The sequence below is a fragment of the Hylobates moloch genome, unplaced genomic scaffold, assembly GCF_009828535.3.
Source record: "Hylobates moloch isolate HMO894 unplaced genomic scaffold, HMol_V3 SCAFFOLD_26, whole genome shotgun sequence".
NCBI lineage: Eukaryota > Metazoa > Chordata > Mammalia > Primates > Hylobatidae > Hylobates > Hylobates moloch.
The window spans coordinates 134,091-158,632 of record NW_026652301.1 but is presented as its reverse complement, the minus strand read 5'-3'; the positions used below and the strand labels follow the sequence as shown (position 1 = coordinate 158,632).

General features: G+C 39.8%; 1 protein-coding gene across 2 annotated transcripts in view; it reads left to right on the top strand.

Moving 5' to 3' along the window:
- The window catches only part of LOC116463124 (uronyl 2-sulfotransferase), a 442,893-nt gene that overhangs the window by 388,164 nt on the left and 30,187 nt on the right, over nucleotides 1-24,542 (top strand). Inside the window, exon 13 of one of the 2 annotated variants that reach the window (XR_004246582.2) lies at nucleotides 19,880-20,052. The exons of the other annotated variant lie outside the window; for it this stretch is intronic. The gene's annotated coding sequence lies outside the window, so the exon portion shown is untranslated. The remainder of the gene's footprint in view (nucleotides 1-19,879; nucleotides 20,053-24,542) is intronic. 2 annotated transcript variants of the gene reach the window in all.

Here is a 24,542-nt window from a genome sequence, read left to right as displayed (position 1 = left end):
CATGTTGAGGTCCTAACTCTCAGTACCTCAGAATGTGACAGTATTTGGAGACAGGGTCTCAAAGAGGTAACTAAGTTAAAATGAGGTCATTTGGGTAGGCCCTAATTCAATCTAACTGGCGTCCTTATAAAAAGAGGAGATCAGGCCCCAGGGGAAGGACCACCTAAAGATGCAGGAAGAAGATGACCATCTGCAAGCCAAGGAGAGAGGCCTCCGAAGAAACGAATCCTGCTGAGACCTTGATCTTGAACTTCTAGCCTCCAGCACTGTGAGAAAACAAATTCCTGTTATTTAAGCCACCCAGTCCATGGTACTTTGTTATGGCAACCCTGGCAAATTAACATACAGGGCCTTTCTCCTGGTTGAGACCACTCACATTCCAACTCTGGCTTCCACGTGGTATGGCTGCTTCACCTAAGTAGCCTTAACTTTATCCTTAATCTGTGTCCAGGCCTCAGTTCCAGAAGATATTTGGCACTCTGGATGCAGAACATACTCCAAGAACAAACCGCTTTAGACAAATACAGGAAGCCCAAGTTTTACTTTCTGGAAAAAGAAGGGTAGGGGGTGGAGTCTAACAAACTCACAGTGACCCAAGCAACATCGCAGCTTCATTCACATCAAGCCTCTCCCAAAGGGAAGTAATTATTTGGCCTAATTTGGGGATGCTTTTTAAGAAAAAGAAAGAATTGGACAACCAATCAGAAGAGATCTAGAACATCATGTATCTTTCCATGTTAACAGCGTTTGTCAAACCAGGAAAGACTGACTTCTGCTTCCCAGAGGATGGGGTAGAAGTGCTTTCCCCTATTCCTTCTGCTAAGTACTTCTAAAAACCCTGAACATTCTGTATAAAACAAACATCAGGAAACCCTGAAAGGTAGAAAGAAGAGGCCAAATCAGCTGGAGAACTTGGGACCCAAAGTCTGACACGGTGGTGAGTTCCCTGGGTTTTCTTCTTGCCTCGTAAAGCCCAGACTTGGAGCTGAAGAAGCTGGCAACTGGGAATGCCAATGGGCACAGACAAAAGAAAGTCTCAATCAAAGCCTACTTTCTCTAGCCAAAGGGCCAGGAAAGGGCATCCAAGTAGGACTGGTTATTTTAAACAATAACCACTCTCCTACAAACACCACAGAAAAAACTACGGCTCACTCACACCAGAAAAAGCCAAGAGGGAAGCCTAGACTTTCGTCTTTACAAACTGCAACAAGGTACCCCAGCCCCACTCTCCACCCCCACCTCATGCCAGGGTGATGTCAGACAAAGCTGAAAAGGGGCCAGGACTTCACCCCGTAGGATAGTAGCAACACCACCCATCAACAGCAGAATGCACATTCTTTACATGCGCCTACAGAGCATATACCAAGATAGAACATACCCTGGGTCATAAACACACACACACACCCTCCCAATAAATTTAAAATAGTAGAAATCATACAGAGTATGTCCTCTGATCACAAAAGAATCAAACTAGAAATCAGTAACAGAAAAATAAGAAAATCTCCAGAGACTTGGAAACTAAAGAAGAGTGAACTATTATGTCTACTTGATGCATTGACATTTTGATCATTATATAATGTCTTTATCTGTGTCTGGTAATTTTCTTTGCCGAAAATCCACTTTCTCTTTCTCTTTTTATTTCCAACTTGCCTATATCTTTATATTAAAGCAAGTTTCTTGTACATAGGATAGATTTTGGTGATTTTTTAAAATCCACTTTGCCAATCTCTGCCTTTTGATTTATACCATTTACAAGCATCGAATACTTTCCACCCAAGATTAGGGACAAGGCAAGAATATCCACATGCACTACGCTAATTCAACATAGTGCTCCAAGTGCTAGCCAGAGCAATAAGTCAAGAAAAAGAAAAAGAAATAAAAGGCATACAGATTGGAAAAAAAGAAACAAAACTGTTCCTATTTGCAGATGGTAAGACTGTCTACATAGGAAATCCCAAGAATATACAAAAAAACTTCTGGAGTAAATAAGTGAGTTCAGCAAGTTCACAAGACACAAAATTAACATATTAAAAGCAATTATATTTCTATATATTAGAAATGAACACATAGGGACTAAAAGTAAAAATATAATGTAAATTAAAACCGCCATAAGGTATCACTTCACACCTGTTAGGATGACTATTATGAAAAAGGAAAGTGATAACAAATGTCGGTGAGGGTCTGGAGAAAAGAGAACTCTTGTCCACAGTTGGTGGGAATATAGATTGTACAGCCATTATGAAAAACACTACAGACATACTTCGTTTTGTAATGTTTTGCAGATTCTACTTTTTTTTTCTTTTTTACAAATTGAATGTTTGTGGCAACTCTGTGTCAAGCAAGTCTATCAACACAATTCTTCCAAAGCATGTACTCACTTCCTGTCTCTGTGTCCCATTTTGGCAATTCTCACAATATTTTCAAACTTTTTCATTATTATTATATCTGTTATGGTGATCTCGTCAAGGATCTTTTATGTTGCCACAGTAATTGCTTTAGGGCACCATAAACCATGCCCATATAAGATGACAAATTTAATCAATAAGTGTGCGTGTTCTGACTGCTCCACCAGCTAGCTGTTTCTCCATCTCTCTCCTTCAAGCCTCCATATTCCCTGAGATACAACATATTTAAATTAGGCCAGTTAATAACCCTACAATGGCTTCTAAGTGTTCAAGTGAAGGGAAGAGTCTCTCATCTTTCAATTTAAATCAAAAGCTAGAAATGATTAAGCTTAGTGAGGAAGGCATGTTGGAAGCCAAAACAGACCAAAAGCTAGGACTCTTGCACCAAACAGCCAAATTGTTAATGCAAGGGAAAATTTCTTGAAGGAAATTTAAAAGTGGTACTCAGTGAATACACAAATGATAAAAAAGCAAAAAAAGCCTCATTGTTGATATGGAAAAAGTGCTAGTGGTCTGGATAGAAGATCAAACCAACCACAACATTCTCTTAAGCCAAAGCCTTATCCAGAACAAGGCCTTAACTCTCTTCAATTCTGTGAAGGCTGAGAGAGATGAGGAAGTTGTAGAAGAAAAGTTGGAAGCTAGCTGAGGTTGGCTTATGAAGTTTAAAGAAAGAAACCATCTCCATAACATAAAAATGCAATGTGAAACTGCAAGTGCTGATATAGAAGCTGTACCAAGATATCTAGAATATCTAGCTAATTGATGAACATAGCTACACAAAACAACAGGTTTTCAATGTAGACAAAACAACATTAAGTTGGAAAAAGATACCTTCTAGGACTTTCATTTCTAAAGAAGAAAAGTCAATGCCTGGCTTTAAAGCTTCAAAAGACAGGCTGACTTTCTTGTTAGGGGCTAATGCAGCTGGTGACTTTAAGTTGAAGCCAATGCTCATTGACCATTCTGAAAATCCTAGGGCCCTTAAGAATTATGCTAAATCTACTCTCCCTGTGTTCTGTAAGTGGAAAAACAAAGCCTGGATGACAGCACATCTGTTTATAGCATGGTTTGCTGAGTATTTCAAGCCCACTGTTGAGATCTACTGCCCAGATAAAAAAGATTCCTTCCAAAAGATTACTGCTCATTGACAATGCACTTGGTCACGAAGACCTCTGATGGAGATGTACAAGGAGATGAATGCCTGCTAACACAAGATCCATTCTGCAGCCCATGGATCAAGGAGTAATTTAGCCTTTCAAGTTCTGTTATTTAAGCATACGTTTTGTAACACTATAGCTGCAATAGATAGTTATTCCCCTGATGGATCTGAGCAAAGTAAATTGTAAGGCTTCTGGAAAGGATTCACCAATCTAGATGCCATTGAGAACATTCATGATTGAAGGGAGGAGGTCAAAATATCAACATTCACAGGAGTTTGGAAGAGGTTGATTCCAACCCTCATGGATGTCTTTGAAGGGTCCAAGACTTTATTTGAGGATGTAACTGCAGATGTGGTGGAAATAGCAAGATAACTAGAATTAAAAGCAGAGCCTCAAGATGGGACTGAATTGCCGAAATCTCATGATAAAAATTGAATTGATGAGGAGTTGCTTTTTAAGGATGGGCAACTAAAATGGTTTCTTTAGTTGGAATCTACGCCTGCTAAAGATGCTGTGAACATTGTTGAAATGTCAACAAAGGATTTAGAAGATTACATAAACCCAGTTGATAAAGCAGCAGCAAGATTTGAGAGGATTGACTCCAATTTTGAAACAAATTCTACTACAGGTAAAAATCCTATCAAACAGCATTGCACACTACAGAGAAATCCTTCATGAAAGGAAGAGTTTATTGATGTGGCAAACTTCATTGCTGTTGTATTTTTAGAAATGGCCATAGCCTCCCCAACTTTCAGCAACCACCACTCCGATTAGTCAATAGTCAACATCAAGCAAAAAGATCATGACTCCACCAGCAAAAAGATCATGACTCAGTGAAGGTTCAGATAATCGTTGGCATGTTTTAGTAATAAAATATCTTTTAATTAAAGTATGTACATTGTGTTTTTAGACAAAATGCTATTACACACCTAATAGACTACAGTACAATATAAACATAACTTTTATTTTTAATGGAGAACAAAAAAAATGTGTGACTCACTTTATTGCAATATTCGCTTTATTGTGGTGGTCTGGAACTCAACCCACAATATCTCCAAGGTATGCCTTTGTGGGGGTTCCTAAAGAAATTAAAAATTAAAACTACTGCAAGGCCTAGAAATCCCTCTTTTCTGGTATATACCTGAAGGAGATAAAATCACTACCTCATAAAAATATCTGCTCCAATGTTCACTGCAGCATCATTCACAATAGCCAAGATATGAAAACAACCCAAGTCTCTGTCAATAGATGAATGGATAAAGAAAAAAAGAAAATGTAGTGTTGGTGTATGTATCCACACACGCACACAATGGAATATTATTCAGCCTTAAAAAAGGAGATCCTACCATTTGCCACAACATGAATGGACCTAAAGGATGTTATGCTGAGATAAACCAGACACAGAAAGAAAACTGTTGGATGATTCCACTTATATGTGGAATCCTTTTTAAAAAAAAGTCTAAATATACAGAGATATAGAATAAAACAGTGGTTACTAGAATGAGGGACAGGGGAAGGGAGGAAGTGGAGAGATGGGGTCAAGTCACAAAGTAGCAGATAGGTAGGATGAACAAGACAAGAGATCTAATGTACGAGAGAACTATAGTTAATAAAATCATATGGCATTGAGAATTTTTGTTAAATAAGTAGATTGTAGCTGCTTTTGTTATCTATAGTAACACAACTATGTTACCATAGATAGTAAAACATTTGCTATAGTAAAACAAATTTACGTATTTATCATCTCAAAGATGATGATTTTACTATCTATATATATCTCATAACATCATGTTGTAAATCTCAAATATACACAATTAAATTTATTTTTAACAAAGAAAATTAAAACATATAATACGATTTATGATTACTTGAAAAATTAAATACTTAGATGTAAATCTGGAAAACTATATATGTGATCCATATGCTGAAAAATGCACAATGTTGATGAGAGAAATTAAAGAGGATCTATATAAATAGACGCATATGCACAGATTAGAAGACTCAACATAATAATGATATCAATTCTCCCCAAATTAGCATAAAGTTTCAATGCAATTTCTATCAAAGTCCTTGCAAGAGAGACAAGATATTGTTCTAAAATATATATGACAAAGCAAAGGAGCTAGACTAGCTTAAAAAATTGAAAAAAAAGAATAGTGGCAGAAATCAATCCATCTAATTTTGAGCCATTACATAATATGTAATGTTAAATGTTACTTCTGAAATAAGGAATATTATATAAGTAATCAATACTGTATGGTATTGGCAGAGGAATGGACACATTGATCAATGAAACAGAATAGAGAACCTAAAACTGGACTCACACAAGCCAGACACAATAGCTAGTGCCTATAGTCCCAGCTCCTCAGGAGGCTGAGACAGGAGGATCGCTTGAGGCCCGGACTTTGAGGGTGCGGTGCACTACGATTGCACCTGTGAATAGCCATTGTACTTCAACCTTCGCAACATAGTGAAACCCCATCTCCAAAAAAAAAAAAAAAGGAAGAACTCAGCTCAGACAAATATGCCCAATCGACTTTTGACAATGATGAACATGCAGTCCAGCAAAGAGTCAATTTCAATAAATGGTGTTAGAGCAATTGGACATCCACAGGCAAAAAAAATGAACCTAGACCTCTGTCTCATGCCTTCTCCAAAAATTAATTCAAAATGGGCCACAGGCTTAAATGTAAAACTATAAGATGTTTAGGGGGGAATATAATAAAATTGTCATGATTTAGAGCTAGGCAAAGACTTCTTAAGCTTGATACCATAATCATGATCCATAAAAGAAAAATTGATAAATTTGACTTCATCAAAATTAAAAGTTTTTGTTTTGCAAAAGACACTGTTAAGAGCATAAAGAGACAAACCACAGATTGGGAGTAAATATTTGCAAACCACATAGCCAACAAAGGATTAGTATCTAGAATATATAAAGAACTCTCAAAACCCATCAGTAAAAAACTCAACAGTCCTGGTTGAAAAATGGGGAAAAGACATAAGGGGCATTTCACAGAAGAGGGTATTCAGATGACAACGAAGTTATACAAAAAGATATTCAACATCTTTAGCTATCAGGGAAATGTAAATTAAAACCACAATGAGATATTACTACATCTATCAGGATAACCAGGATGCAGAGAAACTGTATCATTCATGCATTGCTGGTGGGAATGTAAAATGGTATAGCCACTTTGGAAAACAGTTGGCAGTTTCTTAAAAAAATTAACTTGCAACTACCATATACCTCAGCAATTACATTCCTGGGCATTTATCCCAGAGAAATAAAACTTACATTCATACCAATACCTGAGCACAAATTTTTATATCTGATTTCTTCCTAATAGTCAAAAACTAAAAACAACCTAGATGTCTTTCTTTTTTTGTGGGGGGAAGGAGTCTCACTCTGTTGCCCAGACTGGAGTGCAGTGGTGCTATCTCGACTCACTGCAAGCTCTGCCTCCTGAGTTCATGCCATTCTTCTGCCTCAGCCTCCCAAGTAGCTGGGACTACAGGCATCCACCACCACACCCGGCTAATTTTCATATTTTTAGTAGAGATGGGGTTTCACTGTGTTAGCCAGGATGGTCTCTAACTCCTGACCTCATGATCCGCCCTCCTCGGCCTCCCAAAGTGCTGGGATTACAGGTGTGAGCCACGGCACCTAGCCAACCTAGATGTCTTTCAATGAGTGAATGGTTAAACAAACTTTGGTACATTCTTACCAAGGAATACTCCTCAGTAATATAAAGAATTTAGCTATTGATACACATAGTCTCTAGAGAATTATGCTCAGTAAAAAAGCCAATCCCACATTTAATTCCATACGTAACATTATTTAAATGACAAAATTATAGAAATGGGGAACAGATTAGTGGTTGGCAGTGATTAAGAAGAGAGGGAAATAGATGTGGCTATAAAAGACCAACATGAGGGATCCTGGCAATGATGGAATTGTTCTGTACTTGACTATATCAATAGCAATATCCTGGTTGTGATACTGTACTACAGTTTTATAGAATGTTAACATTGGGGGAAACTGGGTAAAGGGTACAGGAGATCTCTCTTTATTTTTTTTATAACTGCATGTGAATCTATAGTTATTTAAAAATAAAAGGTAAAATTAAAAACACACACAGGAAAGAGAAAAAGGTCATATAAACAGTAGAAGGAGAAAATTCTCAAAGTAGACTCTGGTTCAGCACACTGTTCATGATCCAGGTGCATTTTATGAGCACAGTCTTTCTTAGCATTTTGTTTGTAATAATCCAATGGGGAAGAGAAAGGAGTAAAACAAGGTCAGCAGAGCGAATTTGTTTTGCCAACGCAAACTTGCTGCTCACCAGCAATTGAGCCTTGAGTGAGAAAGGGAGCACAGCTCTTGGTGGTGTTCAAGCCCCACCCACAGGAGGTCCTCCAGCTGTGTGTTGGCTTCTCCTTGTAAACAGGCAATGGGGGAAGAGCTGATAAGGGTCCCGCTTTGCTGAACCCTGTGTTCCTGATTCCCAGAAAGGCAGGAAGTATGGTGAAGTGTGGCACAAACACATATCAAGACCAGAAAGGACTCTCCTTGTCTTTCAACAGTTTTGTGGTGTCGTCAATAGACAGCTGAGATGCAGATGAGCATGGAGAGTAGCTCCATTTCTTCCTGCACAGAGCACTGGGAGGGGGGCAGCCCACCAGTGGTGGGGCATCAGGAGCCCGGGAAGGACACAAAGAGTGACTGAGCAGCCATGATACACAGACCCTACTTCTGGGATGTGGGCCCCAGCATCTAAGGAAATGCTCCCTCCTCACCCTGCGATAAGGTCACTGGCATGACCTAGCTTTGCCTCTGTATTAGTCAGGGTTCTCTAGAGGGACAGACCTATAGGATAAGTAGATAGATGATAGATAGATAGATGACAGATAGATAGATAGATAGATAGATGATAGATAGATAGATAGATAATAGATACATACATACATAGATACATAGATAGATACATAGATACACAGATAGATATAAAAAGGAGTTTACTAAGTATTAACTTACATGATCACAAGGTCGCACAATAGGCTGTCTGCAAGCTGACGAGGAGAGCCAGTCAGAGTCCCAAAACTGAAGAACTTGGAGTTCTATGTTTGAGGGCAGAAAGCATCCAGCACAGGACAAAGATGTAGGCTGGGAGGCTAGGCCCATCTCTCCTTTTCACGTTTTTCTTCCTGCTTTATATTCACTGGCAGCTGATTAGATTGAGCCCACCAGATTAAGGGTGGATCTGCCTTCCCCAGCTCACTGACTCAAATGTTAATCTCTTTTAGCAACACTCTCACAGACATGCCCAGGATCAATACTTTGTATCCTTCAATCCAATTAAGTTGACACTCAGTATTAACCATCACAACCCCTTTCCTATCCTTGACCATACCAGAAAAAAGGAGGTAGAGCAATGGTCGAAAAAAACGTGACAGGAGATTGTCTTATCAGCACCTAACATCTGACCTCTGACCTCTGGCTTCAGTGCAGGTAACTGAGAAGAGGAAGAGGTAAGGAACGCCACTGTAGCTCTTACATTTGTCATCAGAGTACTACCCCAGACATCAGAGGAGGTGAAGTACATGCCCCAGGGGACTCCAAGGTGCAGCTTGGAGTAATTCACTGCATACTAAAAATTCTTTGATTTTGCATGTTTGCATAAGACTCCATGCTGCATCTGCTTTATCACTGTAAAAAAAAACCGATGTGTCGAACTACTCATCATTGAGCAACAGGAACTTTCAGAGAGGTGGCCATATTTGACTCATGGCTTTGGGCACAGATGTCATGTCATGCTTGGCTGAGATTCTGGGCTCTGGAACTAAACTGCCTGGATTCAAGTTATGTCTCTACTTCTTGCTATAACAGATACTTTGGGCAAGTTCCTAATCTTTCTGTGCCTCAGTTTCTTTATCTATATCATGGGGATAGCAGCAGTGCCTACTTCAGAGCGTTGTTGAAAGGATTAGGAGTTAATATGCATCAAATACTTGGCATGTGTGTTCGATAAATGTTCGTTTTTATTATTATGAGTTACTTCTGGAACTCTACACCAGTCCCCAGATCCTACTTGAAAAGCAGTGGATGACACAGCAAAGATAAACTAGCCAGGGAAAAACCTGAACATTGATTCCTATTTCAGAAGTGTTTTTGCTGCATCGGCAAGAACCTTTCGGCATAGACTTGTATTCTAACCACATTCAGGTCAGAGTCCTGAGTTCATTACAAATGAAACCTGTCTCCCTCTTTTTTTTTTCACCAAGCTGGCTAAGGAGTCTTGCTCTATGAAATGAAATGCTGAATACTATAAAGGAGAATGCACACAGAATTGGCCCTGCAGTTTTATGTATTGACACTCTCCATACCTCCCCTTTTTTCCAAGTGGATAAACACCATGTTTCCACAATGGTGACAGTATCCATGTCCTCCGTGGCAGCTACTTGGTCGGCTCCATTAGCGAAGTCTGAAAGGTTGTGGAGAACGTCAACAGGGTTCAAATGCAGGCCTCCTGTGGCAGGCTCTTAGTTGGAATGTGGTACAACGAGAACCTTCTGAAGCTCGCCCAAGTTAAACACAGGATTTGTCACACACACAGCAAGGACATAAAACTGGTATATGGTTGTGCCTCTGGTTTTCTGAAGTGCAAGACCCTAGCCCAGCAGTTAGATTGGGGCCCCAGAGCTCTGCAATGGGGGTGGCTGCTTTAGTGAGTTTCCTTTTAATTGAATAGGCTTAAAAGCCAGAATCCTTTGTTGTGTGCAACAAACAGTCGCCAGCTGTTTTCTGTTTCCACTAAGGGCAGGACAAGAGGAAATAAAATGGATCAAACAGCACGGACAGGATTTAGCTTAGATACAAGAGAAAACATCCTGATAGTGAGGATTATTGAACAGTCAAGGAGAGTTATGTGATGAAGTAGACAATCTCCTTCCTGAATTTTTTTTTTAATAAAACCCCAATATGGATGAGGAGAAGCCTGTCTGAATCAGTGACTAGCAGCCAACAGTACTGATTTACTAACTCCTGATTTTCTGAAATATTGGTGGAGAATGAAAGGCCCTCCAAGCTAAAAAATGTACCACATTCTACCATAATCTTGGTTAATTGGCTTCTCTTTTAAAAGGTATTAAATACTGCCAAGTGATCCCATATATCAGCCATTTCTACCAGTAAATATCACCAGAATCAGATGACCTCCTAAAGCCCGATCACGATGCTTCTCTCAGGGGATGAGGTTTATTGAACTCATGAGAAAAGGCCTGGATCCATCCTGGACCACACACTGAAGGTGGCCCTGGGTACCAGAAGGAAGGGCAGCCTGGAAGTTGGAGAGGATGCAAGGGAAGCAGGAAGACCCTGCACCCCTCATCATCTTCATTATGGTTTTATCAAAGTCCCCATCGACTTGCTGGGCTGGAGAGGAATGCTGAAAATCCTCTCCAGCCCAGCTCTGGCTCCATCCTATGAGTTTCTAATGTGGAAATTAGAAGACTGTCAAGATTCCTTCTGGACTTATGCTCCAATCCTGCAATGCCTCTATTTCCCCAAAAGCCACACATTCTATCTACAAAAGAAGCTCAGAGAGTCCCAAAAGGGAGGAACCCTGACGTGAACCAGGGCATGATGAAATCATTAGGGATGCCATTGGGCCACCATAGGAGAAAAGCTTATACTAGGAAAAGCAAGAGCTTATATATACTTTAATGAAAATAGTTGACATTTATAAAGCCAGTAAAAAATTCCAAGAACTTTTATACATTATCTCATCTAATTCTCACAACAAGCCTCTATTATCCCCGTGCTAGAATTTGAGGAGTTATCACACAAAGAGGTTAGAATCATTCCAACTTTCCCAGCTACGGGTGGAGGAGTTGGGCACACACTCCTTATACTCCCTGGGAGTGTGACCTATGAGGCGCTCTTCTCTTTCTTGAGTCTCTGCTCCCTTGGTTCTCTCTTCACTCTTCTTTCCAATGAACTTATGGGGTGAGACTGGATACATCAGGACTGGGAGGCACCAAAGAGCCCCTGAGAAACATAGCAAGGAATGAGAGGCTCAGACCAAGAATCAAGGGAGAAGGCTAATCCCTTTGCCTTTCAATCATGTCCTCCTCTGGTAGCAAAAGAAGTAAACCCAAAGGAAAACACTCTCGCTGCCACTCCTCCCTCCCATAACCAATCATTTGCTTGTTGGGCCAGAAGAAAGCTTCAAAATCTTTGTTAACATCTCACTCTAGGTGCCAGTACTGGGACTAGCAATGAAAATGAAACCTGTTTGCTGTTCCTCTCCTTACACACAATCTGTCTTGTTTTAAGACGTCTTAGACCCATTTCTAACTCAGGCATACATTAACCATAGCAGCACCGCCCAGTCAGTAAATCATGATGACAACAATAAGGGTGTGACCAGCTGGTTACACCAGCTCTGCTGTGCCACCACCACTGCATTCCCCGTGCAGCCCCTGATAATGTTCAGAGCACCCCATTTTGCTGCCTAGGCCAATTAAGGGAAGAGGTAGAAACAAATACCTGTGTACAGAGAAGAGTGTGCTGGAGAGGGAGATGGGGAGCCTGGCCTCAAACTAGTGTTAGATGTGGAGGGTCCATGAGGCTTCTCCAGGCTTACTCCAGTCCTGCAAACCACCTGTGGATCTTGTCACCAGCAAAAAGCAGAATGTCTTGAACCCTACTCCTGGAACTCTCTCGGCTTTTCCACATGGTGTCCCCTTTTACAGGACATCAGGCACCGTGAAGCTAAGCTTGGCTTCTGGCTCCACATTGACTGTCTTCTTGCCTCCCCAGTTCAAAGAAAGAAAGGAAGTGAAGCGCCAAAGGAGGCCAACCCACAGGAAATGTTTGACTCTCAAAAGGACTCAAAGTGAGAGAGGTCATCCTAGACATCGAAGAGGGAATGTTTCAGAAGAAGGAAGAGCCCAGCAGGAGAGAATGTGGAAGACAGAAGAAGGGGTTGACCCTTGGTCACAGCAAATACAGCCAGATTCTCTCTTTCTGTCTTTCTTGAAGAAAACAGAAGCGTCTGGGAGCTACTGGTGTTTCTCAGATAAACAAAGCAGGACATTGTGCTCATTCCTTTACATTTCAGTGACTGCCTTGAAAGGAAAGATGTCCATAAAGCAGTAGTGGAAAGGTTTGGGTTTTGGGGTTTTTGTTTATTTTTAAAGTGACAAGCTAGTTATTTCTGCTGCGTGCGAGGATTTAATTCCAAGCTCACCTTCTCACATCAAGTCCAGAATGGTAACAGTAGAGCTTTTCAGGAAAAGAAAAGGCATTTTTTAGGATATGATTTAAATAAAACTTCAGAGAACGAAGATGATGTGGGAAGAGGACAGTTGCCCTAACTCTGGCAAGAGGCTTAAAATGAGAAAAAGAGATGCAGGCAGGAGCCCACAAAAAGGCCAAGAAAGATAATGAAGGAAGAAAAAAAAGGGGGGGTCACGAAGAGTGTGTGAACAGTAGAAGGTCTGACCCACCATTTGTTTATCCCTTCTTCTAGTTCACCCACTGGGCAAGGTTGAATCCAAGAGAATTTGTAGGATGATAAGTGGAACTCAGTGTTCCGCTATCCTCATCCTCATTCTCCATATTGAAGCACCTACTTGATAACCCAGCTCACACTTTCTTCCATGAGAAACCGGAAAGGAAAGATTCCCAGCAGATTCACAGGAAGTGCTGTGGGGCCAGCCCTTGACCAACTCTGTTGAAAGTCAGTGATGGGGTGGAGAACAACTTAGAATTTACAGAGAGGCTCAAAGCTCCAGAGATGGTACAAATGGGTGTTTTCTTCTTCCACTCAAGTTGGCTTCTATGCTGAATCCCTGGATTTTGAGACAAGTAAAATGTTCCCTGTGAAAGTAGCCTGACTTTCACATCAGGCAACTTTCATGAGTTTTAGGTTTATTAGGAACAGAAAGCCACTAAGAGGGCCTTGTCATGATCTGGGAGCCTCAAAAGCACAAAAAGATCTAATACTCAGTAGTTCTTAGTGGTGACTCTTGAATGGAAAAAGGGACAGACTGGGGGGTCTGGAAACAGGCAATAAAAACTGAGTTTCTGAAGTTTGCACAGGGGGGTTTTACATTCTAAGTGTATACAAAGATACTGAACAAACACATTGAATTTTCCACTGTTAATTTTTTGACCTATCTAAAACAAACAATTAACAAGAAAGAAAACCTGCATAAACAAAATTTTCTCTTGACTAGGCCATTAAAGAACATTTAATAGCTGCACACCATCAAACTGATAATCATTAAAAGGAAGGATAAGAAAAAGATCTCAAAGTTGGCGGGAGAAGGGGAAGATTCTAGATAAGGAGACGTGTTTCCTACAAACAAGTATGCAAACAAAATAGACCCTGCAAAAGGCACTGCTTAAGAGAAGGAAGTTAAACAATGGCTTTATTGATTTAAGACATGTGGATTTCATTAGGGAAGCAGAATGCACAAAAATGGGTTGCGATATCTGAAACGAGGCAAGGAGCAAAATTAGGTCACAGGGCTCCTCGGACAAAAGGAATGATGAATCTTTATTAGGTAATTGGACTCAGAGGTAAGAGGAAAAAAATAACTCTTTTCTTCGCAATCCCACTTCGGATAGTTTTTAAGCCTTCAAAGGTAAATCTACATGCTGAACTGTGTGGCAAATCCCAGGGACCTACTCTTTTCGACACAGCATCTGCACTGCCAAAGAATCCCTCAGCCAGAAACTAGAGATTTCCCAGGAAAAAACTCATGCTGATATGGAAATAAATAACATAGAGATCAAAGCAATGCATGTAAGATGTCCCAATGGCCCCAACGCGAAGCTTCAGCTGAATTCAAAAGTAATAAAGTAGCAATAATAATTTTTTTTTACTGGGATAGACATTTTCCTCTTAAGAGCTCATAACCCATGGTAGCTTATATAAAAGCTGATATGCTATTCATGTGGGAGATCATTTTAAAAATAATGGACAATGAAGCAAAAATCACTGAACTGTTCTAGTGAGAAAATTTTCACTTCCACAAACACTTAGAAAGTGTGATGGGAATACTTTCGCATAAACCTCTTAATTCAGTTTTGACCCTATGGCTTGACATGCCCAGCCAAGGCAAAAATTTTTAATTAGGAGAAATGGGACTTTTAAGTTCTGTTAAGTTATGTCTTTCTTCCTGTCTCCTTCCTTCCCTGCATTTCTTTTTCTAAAATTTTCTCACTTTTATCTTATGACCTAGCTGCCTCTTCCTGCTTCCCACCAAGAACTTGATCCCATAAAACTGGCCCTTCCCTGATACCCTTGCACATCTGGTCTCCCCAGGATTCCATTTCCCCTAAGACCAGCCCAGGGAAGAGCTATTCATGTAAACCAACCTCAGGAAGAAGTTATTGGCCTAGTGATTTTTCCCGATCAGATAAGATTTACACTCAAATGGTTGTCTTAGATACATTTCAACACACAATGTTATCAGTTGAGCCAAATAACTATGGAAGAATTTACTGACCACAAAATGTAGTAGCCTTTTTATATCAAAGAGAAATAAATGATTTTTTAGAGCACCTGATTTGTACAAGGTGTCCTGTTAAACTCTTTGAAATGACACAAATACAGCACTTAACCATCCTCAGTTCAAGGACTGCAGACTTGACGAAAGAAGTAAGCCAAGCATCTTCAGTGTGGGGCTGGTATGTGGCACAGGGAGGCATACAGAGACCTGTATGGAAGTTCTCTGTATGGAGGAAGGGCTTGAAAGGGTTTTCCCCTAAGTGAAGGGATTGAGGAAAGATTTGCTAAGTAGTGCTTTTGTCTGTGTTTTTTTGAAGGGTTCAACAGGTATAGGGAGGATTAGGGCAGATTAAAAAATCTTGAGCAAACATGTGAAAAGTCCTACCAGGTGGTTTGCTCCCTCAGACAGCCCTCAGGGATGTCACAATGATGGAAGGCTTTGATGGCATAGACAAGGAAAGAGGGCTCCCGATGTCAGGCTTCCAACTCACAGCCTTCTTGCCAACCAGTGTAATCCAGGCTGGGAACCCAATTGCCTCCTGATGGATGTCATGGATAGCGCTATGTGGGAGAAGAAAGGGTCGGAAAAACATGTTCAGATTCCATGTGACAGGCCCCAAATGCTATGCCAAGGAGTTTGAACTTAATTCCACAGGAAATAGGGAGCCTCAGAAAGCATGAAAATGTTTTCAGACTCCCACATGGGCAAGTGTGTGTGACTACGTGTGGGTGTATGTGTGAGTGTATGTGCAGGTGTGAGTCTGTGTGTGTATGTGTGTGTGTGTATGTTCATATGTGGATCTGTGTGGGTGTGTATAAGTGTATGTGTCTGTGAGTGTGCATATGTGTAGATTTGAGGATGTGTTTGTGTGTGTGCAGGTACATGTTACATGTCTGGGTGTGTGTGTTAATGTGTGAATAGGGAATGTGTTAGTCCATTTCAGGCTGCTATAGTGAAATACCTTGGACTGGGTAATTCATAAACAGCAGAAATGTATTGCTCACAGTTCTGGAGGCTGGGAAGTCCAAGATCAAGGCGCCAGCAGATTTTGTGTCTGGCGAGGGCTCACTCATAGATGACGTCTTGTATGTTCCTCACATGGCAGAAGGGGAAGGGGCAAACAAACTCTACCAAGCCTCTTTTATAAGAGCGCTAACTCTATTCATGAGGGCAGAGCCTTCATGACCTAATCACCTGTCAAAGGCTCCATCTCTAAAGACTACTGCATTGGGGATTTTGTATCAACATATAAATTTGGGGGGGCACAAACATTCAGGCCATAGCAGGGGACAGTGAGGGAAGGTGCTGACAGAGACGGGCTAGTCAGTGTGGAGGAGAACTGAGCTTCATGCAGTGGGGACTTGATGGACTCTGATCTCAATCAGTAGTTCCACCTGATTCTTGATGTATCCCAGCCTTGGGAGGGAGGGCTGTCACCCTGAGGGCCTCTGCTGCCCAACCAGAAGCCAAGCCTCTGGCATTGACTCTCTCTGACATCCCCTGCCTGTCACTGAAGGCTGTCATTCACCCCCGCTTGCTTCTTCCCTTAGGGAAATACAGGTCTTCCTCTTCTCTTCTTCCTGCCCTATTTTTATTTTATTTTATTTATTTTTTTGAGATGGAGTTTCACTCCTGTTGCCCAGGCTGGAGTGCAATGGCATGATCTCGGCTCACTGCAACCTCTGCCTCCCGGGTTCAAGTGATTCTCCTGCCTCAGTCTCCCGAGTAGCTGGGATTACAGGCGCCCACCACCACACCCAGCTAATTTTTTTTATTTTTAGTAGAGATGGGGTTTCACTACATTGGCCGGGCTGGCCTTGAACTCCTGACCTCAGGTGATCCACCTGTCTCGGCCTCCCAAAGTGCTGGGATTACAGGCTTGAGCCACCACGCCCGGCCCTTCCTGCCTCATTTTTTAAAAAGCATGTATATATACACACATACACAGATACGCACACACACACATATGTACACACATATACATATACATATGTACATGTGTGCGTACATATATAATTTTTAAAACAGAGAACAAGGAAGAGATATGTGATAGGGTTTTATTTTAATCCTGTTTTTTAACCTGTCATTGATTTGCAACAGGACCTTGGACATGTTATGCAACTCATTTCTTCATTCTATAAATGTTGGCCAAAAGCCTAATGCAGCCCAGCACTGTGTTGCCTCTTGCTGGAGTTACTTTTAGGAACAAAAACAGAGGCAGAGCTTACTAATAAGGGAGCTAGACATCACAACAAATTATGCCCATCTGGCAACTGCATGGAGGAAAGGGCTGGGATCAAATGTACAGGGTACTATGAGAAAGTGTATTTGAGGGCCCTAATTTCATCAGTGGGGATTGGAGGAAGCGTCTTCCTCTGTTAATTGGGGGTACTGGCACTGACCTGAAGGGGCTGCTGTGAAGACTACACCTGACTGTGTGTGCCCTGGTGCCTGAGAAAACGGTGGTGATTATTATTGTGGTGGAGGCCCAGTCCCGGAGCACTGCAGGGAGGCAGCAGGCTGGGACACACAGAGACCACAGCAGCCAAAGGCGCTCACTCAGGGGCAAAAATGTCCAAAAGCTGGAGCCCAGACCTGCGAGAGAGGCTCACAGAGCCAAGCCCGGGGAGGCCTGCCAGCAGGCAAGCCAATTCCCCTACTCCCGGTGCAGTAGGAGAGGGGCGCCACAGCCGCGGTCTCCAGCCCTCCCACCAGACGCAGCTCTAGCCTCTCTTTTCCATCAATCCACAGCAGAAACCAAAAGGTGAAATGCTTATGACAGAATCAAAGCCACGCACAATTTTCCAACTTATAGCTATCTCTCAGGTCAATCCCCAGTTTGAAGTCTCCCTTGCTTCTGAAGGGTTCAAAGTAGCTGAACACAACTTTTCCATTACCCAGAAACTCCCAGTAACAGGAGATGCTCTGTGTTCCCTGAATCATTGGCCTACTGAAGATAATTTTAGTGGGGTGTTTTAAATTATAGTAAAAAAAAATAGCATTTTTAACCATTTTAAGTGCACCATTCAGTAGCAGTAAGTACATTTACATGTTGCACAACCAGCCCCCCATCTATCTCCAGAACTCCTTTCCCCAACAAAATGAAACCCTGTACCCATTAAACAACAACTCCCATGCCTCCTTCCCCAGGCCCCGGCAGCCATCATTCTACTTTCTGTCTCCATGAATTTGCCTATTCTAGGGATGCCACGCCAGTGGAATCAGACAGCATTTGTCCTTTGGTGTCTGGCTTAGCATAACGTCCTGGTGGTTCTAGAAGTTAATGCAGCTTCCACATGTGGATGAACCTGGGAAACAGGTTAAATTCTGAGCGCATCTGGCCAGAGAGTTATTATATTACAGCAGAGCGTCACGAGAGTCAGCAGCGCTATAGGTCCGGCATCATGAGCTGTGTGACTGGGGGGAAGTCACTTAACCCCTCTGTGCCCGGGCTTCTTCACATATGAAATGGAAATAATGACAGTACATATTCATAGGGCTTTCATGAGGATCAAATAAATTGCTATATGTAAGACACAGTAGTACCTGGCACACTGGGGACACTGGACAAATATTAATATAATTTAAAATAAAGCACACACATGAACATATGTCTAAATATATGATTACAGGCTCATGCCTGTAATCCCAGCACTTTGGGAGGCCGAGGTGGACATATCACCTGAGGTCAGGAGTCCAAGACCAGCCTAGCCAACAAGGCGAAACCTCATCTCTACTAAAATTACAAAAATTAGCTGGGCATGGTGGTACATGCCTGTAATCCCAGCTACTTGGGACGCTGAGGCAGGAGAATTGTTTGAACCCGGGAGGTGGAGGTTGCAGTGAGCCAAGATTGTGCCATTATACTCCAGCCTGGGTGACAGAGTGAGACAATGTCTAAATAAATAAATACAAATATAAAATTATAAAGTTTCTATCCTCACAAAACACTTAGATATTTTTAAGTGATTATGATTAAAAAAATAAAATTACTCTCAAAAAGAATACCTTATATTCATTTAGAAATTAAACATGAATTTTCTATTGGAAACATAGAAATTTAAATTCATCTATGACAGCCCTCAATCTTAAGAAAAAGATAAGCTCTAGAAGGATTCTCTTTTTTTTTTTTTTTTTTTTTTGAGACAGAGTCTTGCTGTCGCCCAGGCTGGAGTGCAGTGGCACGATCTCGGCTCACTGCAGGCTCCACCCCATGGGGTTCACGCCATTCTCCTGCCTCAACCTCCCGAGTAGCTGGGACTACAGGCACCCGCCACCTTGCCCGGCTAATTTTTTGTATTTTTAGTAGAGACGGGGTTTCACTGTGTTAGCCAGGATGGTCTTGATCTCCTGACCTCATGATCCACCCGCCTCGGCCTCCCAAAGTGCTGGGATTACAGGTGTGAGCCACCGCACCCGGCCGCTCTAGAAGGATTCTAAGCAAGTTTAGAAAAGACATGCCCCAGACTTCGATTTGACAGTCTCCACAACCATTCAAGAAATGAGAGGTAAAACTTAAAACACTCTGTGATGAAGCAAAATGTTGCAATATTGGTAATGTTCACAAGTTGAGATCTAGAAATACTATAAGCAGTAAACTTCAAAGGGAAAAACATCCTCTATTACTGCATATTTATGGAAGAAATTTCCCCATACTGAACAAAGAGATGTCTGTTTATCTCAGATAAACCCATTTTATGGATTTAAAAAAAAAAAGTAAAAGATCATTTTGAGTGTAGAGTTTGCAGTCAAAATATTGACCACATTTTAACATTCTCCCTTCAGTCTTCTACTTCTCAGTCAGAGGTCATCATTGTCACTTTGTGGCTTGACTTTGCACCACATCTTCCAAAGGCCTGTTGTCTTCTCACCCCAGCACCCGCAGGATGTCTGCAGGGAAGCCACATTGCCTCCTGAGGGCCTGCAGGCCTGCTGTGACCCAGCACCGTCATAGCCAGGTAAGATTTGCATTGTCTCTTCATCTGATCACAGACGGGCTTTTCCCTTTTTATAAATTTGACACACAATAAACTTTGAGTGAGACCAAAATCAAGGAACCCAGCGTGTGTACCAGGGATCCATTGAGAGGGTCATTTGCATCAAGGCATGAGTTTATGAGTCCGAAAGCTTGGAGGCAGGTCCTTGCTCTTGTTCAGGTCAGAAATCTGGTAGTTCTTCACTTCCAGCAGGACTGTAAGGACGAAGAATTCAACTGTTTTGACTCTACAGTTTCAGAAATAGAGCTTTCCTTTGTAGAGAGAATAGTCATAATTCTCTCTTATCTTACGCTTTCACTTGTCCTTTTTGTGTGTGTGTGCTGTGCTGGCCTGATTAGAGTCTGTTGTCTTTAAGGGTTTTTCTGAAACGTTTACTCAGGAAACACATGGAATGCACTCTGACAAGTAAAGCCCACATCTCCACTATTTACTGAGGCTTTTGGTTTTCACATATTAAATATCTCATGCCTTACCCAAATACTTTACTTGCCAATAAAGACCCAAGGCTTCAGGCGCAAGGAAAGGAAAGGGAACCAGTGGAAATCAGTGGAATCCCAGTAAGAGAGGAAATATTTCATGAACATTATTTTTAAAAGCAGGTTTTTAGGGGTACTAGAAAATTCCCCAGACTTGTTTCATTAGAAAGAAAACACAGTATGTGTCAGGGTATGAAAACAGGAAAGGGTGAGAGAGTAGCCGTTGTTTGATCATCTCAATCAAGGGGAAATTTGTCTGAGGTAAACAGTTCTCAGAAACAGCAATAGTTTCACAGATTTGATTTGTAAAATAGTTTTGGTACCCTCCAAGTCAGGCCTAGACTAAAATTCTGCACTCCTTAGGACAATGAAGGCCAGTATTAGTCTTGCAATAATTAGGACTTGCAATAATTACCTTGGAACCCAAAATGGTGATGACTTTTTTATTTATCATGGAGTAACTTAGAGATAACAATGTCTAATTTGTGGAGATGAGAAAATAAAAACCAGACTGAGTTAAATATAGCTCTTACCTGCTGACAGTAATAGCATGTAAATTGATTGAGAAGTAATTGAAGGAAAAGCATATGGATATATTTAGATTATTCAAGAGAATAAAATATTCATTAACATTAGACACATTGATTAAATATACATGATAAAATTCTAGGGATACATTAAAGACTAGAAATAAACTGCATAACTTCCAAACTAGTAGAGGGAATAAAATAGCAGTACAGATAAGGCAGCTTATTTTATGAATTTCTATAATCATTATGTTGATTATATTTAAGAAATAAAAATTAAAGATGACTGCACTCAACATTCAACTTAAGAAGTTAACTTTGAAAAACAATATAGACCCAAAGATAGTAGGAAAAAAGAACTAATAAAGGCAAGAGAAGAAGTTAATAAAATAGGAAACATAAAAGCTATAAAGAGGATCAAGATGCTAAGAGTTATATCTTTAAAAACACTAATAAATGGATAAACTTCCAGCAAAACTGATCAAGAAAAGACAGAGAAGTTATAAATAAACAATATTAAGACTGAGATAAAAAGGGGACCAAACCACAGATGTAGTAGTAATTATAAAAATAAAAGAACAATATTATGAGTAAGTTTATAAAAATAATTGGAAAAATTACATGAAGCAGCCAACTTCTCAGAAAAATATAAATTACCAAAAATGACTCAGGCAATAATAGAAAATCTGACTGGCTTGATAACTGTTAACAAAATTAAGTCAGTAATTAAAAATCTTCCCACAAGACACTCTAAGCCTAAATGGTTCCACAGGTGAGTTCTCACTAAATTTAGGAACAGACACTTTCAATCTCACCAAATTCTTCCAGCAAGCAGAAAAAGAGAAAACATGACCTCAACTTATTTTGCAAAATTTGTAAAATCAGGAAAAAAAACTAATGCATAAAAATAGAAGCAAAACTCTCAACAAAATATTGACAAACTGAATTCTATATAATATAATCCTATATAATATGTATTATATCACAATCAAGTTAGGTTTATTCTAGGAATGCAAGGTTAGTTCAAACTCAGAAAAATCTATTAATATAACTGATCTAACAGATTAAAGAGGGCCAATTAATCATCTTAGAGATTCAGGAAAAGCATTCAATGAAATTCAATATCCAATAGACTAAGAATAGAAGAAAACTTTCTAGTTTGATCAAAGACCTTCACAAAAAATGACAGTAAACACCCAATGTTGAAATACTACAAATTATTCCCTTTGAAATCAGGAGCAATTCAAGAACATTTACTCTCACTTCTATTCAATATTATTTTAAGAGTCCTAGTTATCCCAGATAAATAAGAAACAAATGAAAGATATAAGGATCGGGAAAAAAGAAACAAAATTGTTACTATATGCAAATCATATAATTGTATGCATAGACCACCTAAAAAATTTACAGATATATTATTAACATTAGAGCTTCTAGCCAGCTTACTAGCTATAATACCAATTTGTATTCTATATACTGATAACAAACATTTAGAATTTTACATTTTTTAAAAATACCATTTATAATATCAAGAAATATATACAATACTGATGCATAAATATGAAAAAGATGTGCAATATTTTTCTGCAAAAATATTCTACAAACACTTATTACAGGGATTTTTAAAATAACTAAATGGAGGAACATACTAACTTCATAGATCAGAAGGCTCAATTTTGCAAAGATGTCAGTTTCTAGCAAATTGATTTATACTATTAACAGAAAAACTTCAGACAAATTAAGTTTAGCAGAATTTATCTGAGCAAAGAACATTTCATGAATCAGGCAGCACTCAGAACCAGAAGAGGTTCAGAGAGCTCTACCCAGGAGCATGAGCAGTGAGCTATGGAAATAGACTGAATATGGAAGCCAAGTAGAGAAACCATCTGAATTGCTACAGCTGGCATTTGGCTTATTTTCTCATGATGTAATCAGTTGGCTACCTGTGATTGGCTGAAACCCAGCCATTTGTTAGAAAAAAATGTTGAGTTTAAGTACACGCTAAGTGAGACTGCAGTTTGTTGCATAGGAAATCAAGGTACAAAGACAACCTCAGTTTACTGGCCTCCTGCTTATTTAATTTAACAATGGATTTCATGAATTTCTCATCAAAATCCCCAAGTGACTTTTCCTGGCAATTGACAAACTAATTCTAAAATTTACATGAAAGATTAAAGATCTTATGGTCATTAAAACACTCTTGAAGAAGACAAAGTATATAGAGAAATTTCCCCAGCCAGATATCAAGACTTACTACAATGCTATAGTAATTAAGATAATGTAGTCTGTCTTAATAGGACAGACAAACAGACCAAAGGCACAAACTGAAGAGCCCAGGCTGAGATCCATGCACATGTGAAATCTTGACATTTGTTGCAAGTAACATTACAGAGGAAATGTTGGATTATTCGCAGAGAGTGTGGGACTCTTAGATAGCTCCATAAAAATGTATATTGTCTCTCTGCCTCATAACTTACTCAAAAATGAATTATTGATGGACCAAGAATTTAAATGGGGGAAGCAAATTTTTTAAACTTTTAGAAACATATCCCTATTCCTAAAAAAAATATATTAGAAGCATTTTGGGTAAAGGGCCATGATTTACTTACTTTTACCATTAAAGATTTCAAGAAAGAGATTTTCAAAAGTTGAGAGAGAGAATGCAAAAGAAAATGGGAGTAAAATGTAAATAATATGTGCATCTGGGAATAGGGTATACTGAGGTCCTTTGTACTATTTTTATCTTTTCAACATATCTATTAGGTTGAAGGTGTTTCAAAATAAAAGGGTGTTTTTATGAAAAATCTTTAGAAGAAAATATAGGGGAATATCTTTATCACCTCAGGGTACTTAGGCCACTCTTGAACACAATTCAAAGGATAGAAATTATAAAGGAAAATATTGACAAAATAAATTACATTAAAAGAATTTATGTTCCTCAAAAATAGCCATTAAAAGAGAAAAAATACATACCATCAACTGGAAGAAGATATTTGCCACATATCAAACTGACAAAGGATCAGGATCATGAATATATAAAGAACTCCTATGAATTAATAACACATACAATACATATCTCTTCCTATGTGTCAAGGTCTATTAAAAATAATAAATAACCCAATGAAAAAATGGGCCAAAATGAATATTTCACAAAGGAAGGAAACCAAATATTAAAAACATTAAAAGATGCTCAGCTCATTTGTAATCAGAGAAATACAAATTAAAACCCCATTGGTAAAAAATTTTAGTCCTACAGGACTGGCAAATATTAAAAATCTTGGCACTATCAAGTATTCATAAAGACATGAAGCAACAGGATGTCTCCTATGCTGATGTACAGCAAAAATCAGTACAATCTTTGGCATCACCTATTTTAATTCACCCTTCAATCCCAATCCTAGATATTTACAGATACTAGCAAAAGTCTTGCATGTGCAAACAGGTGATG